The sequence below is a fragment of the Pteropus medius genome, unplaced genomic scaffold (assembly GCF_902729225.1).
Source record: "Pteropus medius unplaced genomic scaffold, Ma_sr-lr_union100, whole genome shotgun sequence".
NCBI lineage: Eukaryota > Metazoa > Chordata > Mammalia > Chiroptera > Pteropodidae > Pteropus > Pteropus medius.
Genome location: NW_024344378.1, coordinates 41,195,753 through 41,204,171, shown reverse-complemented (window position 1 = coordinate 41,204,171; position 8,419 = coordinate 41,195,753). Strand labels below are relative to the sequence as shown.

The 8,419-nt window shown below is 33.3% G+C and overlaps 1 pseudogene; it reads right to left on the bottom strand.

The window, feature by feature from the left end:
• Positions 1-3,247: 3,247 nt before the first annotated feature.
• Positions 3,248-3,366, bottom strand: LOC120610116 (uncharacterized; annotated as a pseudogene).
• Positions 3,367-8,419: the final 5,053 nt, after the last annotated feature.

Genomic DNA, 8,419 nt, shown 5'->3' with positions numbered 1-8,419 from the left:
CAATCTCAGGGCACTGGCAAAGAGACCTGCTATGGTCTCATCTCACCCAGAATGCAGAGAGAACTTGCATAGTTCTAACACCCTAAAAGGCTAAAAACAAAGCAAAGGAGCAGGCAGCTTTCAGCAGTTGATGTGGCTCTGCAAAACTGAAAGAAGGTACATAGTCTTGAGAATTCTCATTTAGGAGAAGTGGAACTTCAACCTAATGTCCTAGAATTTTAGTGCACTGTCCTAAGGAAAAGGGGAGGGTGGCTTTGGTAGAGGCATGGCTCTGTGATATTAGAAGACATTCAATTCTGAATTTTGTACATCAAGAGGAAAGGAGAGGAGTTGAATGTTAAAAGGGGCAGGTGGCTTATCATGGCCAACACACCTCTATCTTACTGGCAAAAGGCACACAACCTTAAGACTTCTGTCCCACAAGGAAAGGAGAGGAGTAAAACATGCACATCCACAAAAAAGATTCAAGAAACTACCAGAAACTTTAGCAAGGCTAATTGGTGAAGGTCTTTCTTTGTTTGAGTCAGTCTATAAAGTCTCAGACATGCGTGTTTCTTCAAATGCACAGTCACCAACACAAAGCTAGTATTAATAATGACAATCACACTTTTATGTGGCTGTTACTGTGCTAAGATGTTTTATATTAATAAAGTCATTAATAATAACAATTCCAATAGAAGTGTTTATTATTTTTAATCTCTAATATGTAGCTAAAAATACTGAAATTTACCCAGGTTAATGATCCTAACTAATAAGGACTAAAGTAGAGCCCACAGAGGTAACAAGCCTCAGTAGCAATAGGACAGTAAATGTTCAGGATTATAATTATTTATTTATTTATTTATTTATTATATTTTTTACCATTTTATTTTCCCCTTTATCCCTCCCCCCTCTCTCCTGGTAACCTCTAGTCCATTGTCCATGTCCATGAGTCTCTGTTTATTTGTCTTGTTCATTTGTTGCTTTTAGGTTTATATACCACTTATATAATATCATGTGATTGCCAATCTTTTCTGTCTGGCTTATTTCGCTTAGTATGATTATTTCAAGGTCCATCCATGTTGTTGCAAATGGCAGTATTTCATTTCTTCTTATGGTTGAGCAATATTCCATTGTATATATGTACCACAGCTTCTTTAGCCAATCATCTATCGTAGGACACTTAAGTTACTTCCATACAGGATTATAATTTTTTAAAGGGCCTTCTTTCAAGGTGACCTCCACATGCTTTAAGCTAGGCCTCAGCCTTTTCCAAATTTAATAAGCCAATCTGCGTTTTTTAAAGGCCCAGAACTGAGCATAATTCCTCAGAGTGAGGAGGCTGGCCAGATGTCAAGCTATTTTCTTTTCTCTTTTTTTCACATAATGAACATAAAGTGGTTATTAGGTGTGGTGATTAAAAAAAAAAATGATTGCTGGATTTTTTTTTTATCTCCCTTCAATGCCACTACCATTCGCTCTGTCCACCACTGGATTTGCTAGACTCTGGAAAGTTATCTGTTACTCATGCAGTAGGCTAAAGATTATTATATAATTCAAATTTCCTGTAAGTTTTGTAAATTATCTGTGACTTTCTGGAACAATTCCAGTGATAAAGATATGACTTTAGTCAGTATATTGGGTTGAGTTATATTCCTCACAGATCTTTCTATGACTTTGATTTCTCATAGATTTTTCTTTACCTGGGCTGCTGCATGACTGTCCTACTCTATAATGTTCTAAATCTTCTTTGAAAATGCTGAGACATCTGTTCAACATGGAGCCTGAATAATAGGTTGCAGACATTCCTAATATAACTTTAGTGTCCCTTTTTGCCATTGTCCATCAGTTGATTGGGGTTCTACTTCTGTCAAAACTATAAAAAGAAAATAGCAGACAGTTAATTTCTCCTCTTTTTTCCCATCCTCTAATGCTTAAGGAGATAATGAAATGAACATTTATTTTCAACTGAAGCTCAGTTGAAATGCTATGATATTTTTGGTGACTTCTCAAGAGAAATGGGAAATGAGTGCCACCTGTTTATGATTTGCAATTAGAGAGATGGCACTTCTCAGATGAATCCTACTTAAACGTCACATCCTTTATTTGGTGATGAGTTGTTCTCTAGGAGAGCAGTGGATGCCTAATTGCATGTGATGACCATGATTCACAAAATTCATTAGTTTTATCTGCCTTCACAGTTAATGCATGACAGCCCTGTCTCTTTGGACCAGGGGTTCATGCAGATATTAAGAAGGCCTCAAAAAAGAGATTGGTTGCATTGTCGGTAGGTGAATTATATTAAGGAGGGAAGGTTTTTTGACTCTTGCTCTCCTTTTCTCTCCCAATGAATGAATGGTTAGGCTATTTTTAGATTCCTTTTATTCCTTTAGCTTATTTCATCTTCATCTCTGAGTTGGAGAATGACAGAAGAGGTGTACCTAGCTTTAATTGATACTTTTGTAATGCTTTCCTGAGAGTTGGTTCTCATCTCTCTGCATCTACTCAATCAATTCACTACTTATCAATAAATGCTTTTCCTTTAGAGTTTTGCATTTTGATACATAAAACAACAGTGACAAAACAAAAACACAAGAACAACAACAACAACAAGATTTCTTCAAAGTAAACTATGGCTTTCACAATTTTGGTCTCTAAAATGGGCCTTTGCTGCTTGCTTTTAAAGTCTAATGCTGAATGTTGATTCTTTTTCTTTGTCTTCCTTCTGTGACAATAATTATGTCTGAGATCTTGATGCTCAAGGCAGAAGTGCAATAGGAAAGCATGGTGCACAAGAAAATTTTAAAAATTGCTTGCTAATAGTTAAAATAATATTTTCATATACTATTAATGAACACCCAGGTAAAACTTACCTCTTTCTAAACTTTATTCTATGTCTATCATCAATTTAAAACACATATCTATATGTTATAATACTATAATCTCTAAAATTTTTTGCATTACTCTTGCAATGTTTCACTTTTTTTCTATATTTTTATTTTTCTTCAATTCTGTCTTATATTCTAACCTGAGTGTAGCTGTATGGAAGATTAGGACAAGAATTTACATAGACTCTTCTTATTGAACTTTAGAAGTTATTCATCAACTTCTTTCTAGAGTTGAGAGGATAAAGATTTATCTATCTATCTATTGATTGATTGATTGATTGATTGATTGATTTTAGGTGAGGCAACTCTTGGTTGACCTCACAGATTGCAAGGATGCAAGGACCTTGTCAGCTTACAATCTCTTATCATTTTATTTTTTATGCTTATATTACCTAGTCTTCTTAGATGGTCTCCCCTCCAAGTACCAACCAGGTCCAACCCTGCTTAACTTCCAAGATCAGATGAGATTGGGAACATTCAGGGTAGCATGGCCGTAGACAGAGAGGATAAAAATTTAGTTGATGTCTACTATGCCAAATATATATTTTTAAATTTTTATTAGGTACAAACTATGTGCCAGAATGGGGCACTAGGAAACAATGGTAAATAGACCTAGAGCTTATGTCTTGAACTTTATACTCTGATATAAAGTATTTCTGAAACGCCATAGTTGGCCCCTTCATAAGTTTGGAACGATATTACACTGATGCTCTAATGTATATAGTGAACTAGAACAAAAATACTGAAAGAAATGTTCAAATGCTACCATTTATTTCAAAGTATAGGTAGGCTTTTATTATCTGGGTAAAGTGATAATTGGAAAGAACACCTACAACTGAACCAAATCAATGTCAGGATGGATTAGAACCTTATTTCTAAGATGCTAATTCCCCAGTAAGGTTCCTTATTCCTCTAATTTTATACGAAAGCTGTAATATCTAGGCACTTGGGGCTTGAACTTTCTAATGTGATGTGAATCCAATTTTCTTTACAAACATTGCCAAGATCTGAATTTAAACCTCAATATTTCAGCCAGTAATCTATATCTAAACACCAGAGAATAATCCACAACAATTCAGAATTAGGTAAAAGAAAACATTTCAAATAATGAGTGGATTTTTGCCAATATAAACCAAAAGTGATTATCTCCCTTGGCCTCTTAAATATTTAACCTACCCAATTATGCTGTAGCCACAGAATAAATTTAGTGAAAAGCCAAATGATTATGTGTGGGTCATAACTATAAAGTAATGGTACTTGTTTATTGTAAGACTTTTGAGAATTTTACTTCAGTTTGTTTTTTTTAAAAAACGAGAATTAGAATTTATTTGGCATAACATAATGAATTTAGAAGATTTTGATCATGAATTACTTTTCTCTCACTTCTGTAAAGATGGGATTTAATTCTTCTATAAGAATATTTTTGCCACACTCTGGCTGTATGAACCCAGGTAAATCACCTGCTTTTTCTGTGTCTTCGGTTGCTCAATAGAAAAACAAAGATATACTACTTAGTTCAACCTTACTGTCACAGATACTAAGATGATTAAAGGTCATGTGAAATGTCATTATAAGTTAGAAATTCTAAAAAATAGAAAGTGATGGTATAATGTAGAGTAGAATTTCCTTTTTGTGTGGACACGTGTCAAATAATGTCAAGATAGGGATATGTAAAAGTTAATGTAATGAAGCTTCTGGTATCAGCTCCAACATATAAAGAATTTGGAAGATATCACTTTCATTCTTAAAACCTAATTTAAAATTTTATCTTAAAGTCACTGTAATCAAGATAGCATCCTACTGGCAAAAGAATAGATCGGTTAATCAATGAAACAGAAGAGAGAGCCCAAAACAGACTCACAAGTATAGTCAACTAATTATTGATAATGGCACAACTGTATTCAGTAGAAAAAGAATCTTTTCAACAACTGGACTTCTCAATATACAAAACAATCAACCTAAACAAACACCTCATACCTTATACAAAATTTGACGTGAAAAGAGACCTAAATGCAAAATGCAAAATTATTAAGCTTTTAGAAGAAAACATAGGGGAAATGTGTATGTAATTGGGTTTGAAGATGAATTACTGGTACTTAAAGTATGACCCATAAAAATAAAATGGTAAGTTGAACTTTAAATTTAAATTTTAAACTTTTTTTATTTAAAGAAAAAAATGCTTGCTTTAAAAAAAAAGAAAACATTAAGAGACTAAAAATACAAGCTACAAACTGAAAGTGTTTGCAAAACATATATTCAAATATTTGTATCCAGAATATAAAAAGAATTCTTAGTATTCAACTACAAAAAAACAATCTCAATAAGTAAATGAGTGAAAGCTCTGAATAGACACCTCGCCTTTAAAATATACAGATGGACAAATGGTTATATGAAAAAATGTGCAACAAATGTTACTATGGATATGCAAATTAAAACAACAAATACAATTGCAAATCTATTAGAATGTTAAATACTAAAACTTTGGCAATACCCAATGCTGAGAAACCAGAATTCCAGTCTTAACATTGGTTAAGCACTTTTACTCCTAGCTATTTATTTATCCGACTAGAAAACACGTTCACACAAAAACTCGTAAATAGTCAGAGAATTTTTGTTCATGCTTGCGAAACTATGAAAGAAATGATAAATTTCTTTAACAGTTTAATGACTTAGCAAACTGTGGAACTTCCACTCTGTGGAATTCCACTCAGTGAAGAAAAGGAATGCACTTTCAATTCATACAACAACATGAATAAATTTTCTATGTATATTTCTAAGTGAAAGAAGCCAATTTGAAAAGACTGTATATTGTAGGATTCCATTTATATAACACAATGGAAATGAGAAAACTGTACAGACATTTAGCAAAAGAGCTTACTGATATTACTCAAAACTGTCAAGGTCATGAAAAATAATGAAAATCTGAGAAGTTGTCACAATCTAGAGAAGCCTAAGGAGACATGACGACTGCGTGTAGTACTTGGATGCAGGCCTGGAACATAAAAAGGACATTAAGTAAAAACTAAGGAAATCTCAATAAAGTGGACTTCAGATAATAATAATGTATGAATATTGGTTTATTAGTGTGACAAATATACCATAGCAATAGGGAAAACTAAATTCAGGTATTTGGGAACTCTCTGTAATATTCTTGCAACTTTCCTGTAAATGAAAATCTAAAATAAAAATTAATCAATGACTTAAGAGAAAAGTTAATGTGATGGGACAAAAATTAACAAGTCATTAAGTCATGTCAACAAATATCATTGTCCTCATACCCATGCTAAATCTTAAGTAGGTTAAGAAATGATCATTATAAAATACAGACCCTAGGCAGAGCCCCAGTCTGATGTGGTAGGGAAATACTGAACTCTGAAACATCCTTCTTCCACAATGCTTTGTCCTTGCTCTTAGCCTCAGAACTTCTGTGGATGACTAAAGTTCTCACTCTGTACAACCAACGTTTGCAGATTATGAAGAATAGAAAAACATGTTTTCATGCCGCAATTGCTTGGTCTCTTTTCTAGGCCACTGCTGTATTTTGTGAGGTCAGGGGGCTTCTTATCTTTCAGGAGGCTGCCAGCACTGAATGCTGTATACTTCTCATCTGTGTTTCCCTTTGTCATCACTCTAACATAAGCTTTCAAATTTACTGTCTAGAAAAAACCTAAATATACTTAATGATTTTCATTTTTTGTCAATGTCTCTTTAGGAGGAAATGTTCTGTGTCAGAAATGTTGGGGCTGATACTAAATTTTGTTAATTCACATGCTTTACTGACACGACACTTATTTAGAGTGTGAAAGAACTGTCACATGTAAAGAGTATGTTCAACTGCAAAATTCTACAGGATTCTGTTAAAAATAGTCTAAGGGTGGAAATTCTTCTGATCTTGCCTGTCATATAAATTTACAAAGTTGCTATTTGTTAGAAACATGAAGTCTGCTATGAAAAAATACAGAAAGGACTTTGTGTTTACTCTTATGTTAGAATTTCAGCAAATTGTGGTTTATGTGAATAGTTCCCAAATGAAGTTTTGAAGAATTATTCATAGATAAATATTTTGCACTCTTTTTTTCTGGGTTTTGATAACATCAAATGGAAATGAGTCCCAGAGAATAAAAAGATAGAAAACACTCTGGGAGTGGGGTCATGGCCCTGGCCATGGGTCAAAGGAGACTGCTACCACCTACCACTTTCTTGGAATGTTTCACAAAAATATCTTTTACTTACATTACTGTTGGGGGACCCCAGGACACTTAATCCCAAGTGTATTTCTTAATGATTAAGAAAGCACTAGGAGAGATCAAAAACCCATTCATAAATGCCTTACATTTGAACAGTACAGAATAGATTCTTATTTTTATATACATATCTTGATTCGTTATTACAAACTCATCTGGTGAGGTGATTCATACTATAATTTACACTTTACAGGAAAAGAAGTTAAATGAGACCTTTTCCCTTATCTTCTGCTGAGAAAAAAGTTTAGCACTCTATCAGGCACAATCATTCTTAGTTGGCCTTTACAGAGTGATAAAAACTGATGCCTTCAAGAAACCCTGTCGCAACTGTCACAAGTGGATTACTTATCAGCATACCAGAGAGCAAACAGTGTTTAAGATGGTGTCAATGTATTTCATTTTCCCTTATGTCTTTAAAAATGAGTACTCAATACATGATGAAAATCCAATATTTGAATAAGCAGAAAATTTTAACTTCCCTGTCCCTGCCTCCTCTTCTCCAAATAAAACAGTTAAGAGAGTGCTGATTGAATTATTGAAAACATCTTTTGACAATAGCTTTAAGAATTGATGGTAATAGACAATCCTTGGATGAAGAATTCATGAAAATTATACTACCGAGGTTATTTAGTATATTTCTTAGCTTAATAAATTTGTTTGGAGGGGTATAAGATTTCATGACCAAAGAAATAGCTTTAATATCTTATTGACAAAAGCCTAGTGAATAAATCACAAGTGCATATGCTCAGTTCAATTTTGTTTTTAGTACTGAAACTTCAAGAAATATAATAATCGGATTGCTTCACTCAGTGCTGGAACAGGATATAAATACAGAGTAGCATGAAAGCACTATCACTGAAGCTAGGGAAACTTGTTTGGAATGTCCCCATGTCATTTCACACCACATAAAATAAGTACAGCAGAATTCTGTTTCTTTTTACAAATCATTGACTCTATGTTCCTAAAGTTCTCTAATGGCTAAAGTTTAAAAATATAGTAAACACCATTCTCATATTTTCTTATATAATAATTGAATAATCACACCTCACAATTTTGTGTTAATGTAATTTTTACATCTGAAATGTGTATCTAATGAACTGAGACTCTTGTTTTAGTCCTGAAAATTTTAAGTAAAACTTAAATTTATTTATATCCCGATTTGTTTCTGATCCTTAATTTAATGTAAATTAATTGTGTGACATTGGCAAAGTTATCTATCTACTTACAAACTCACTTTATATATGAAGATATACTGTCACTGAATAGTCTTGTTTCATGAAAAGATATGCTACCCTTGCACCAAGGTTA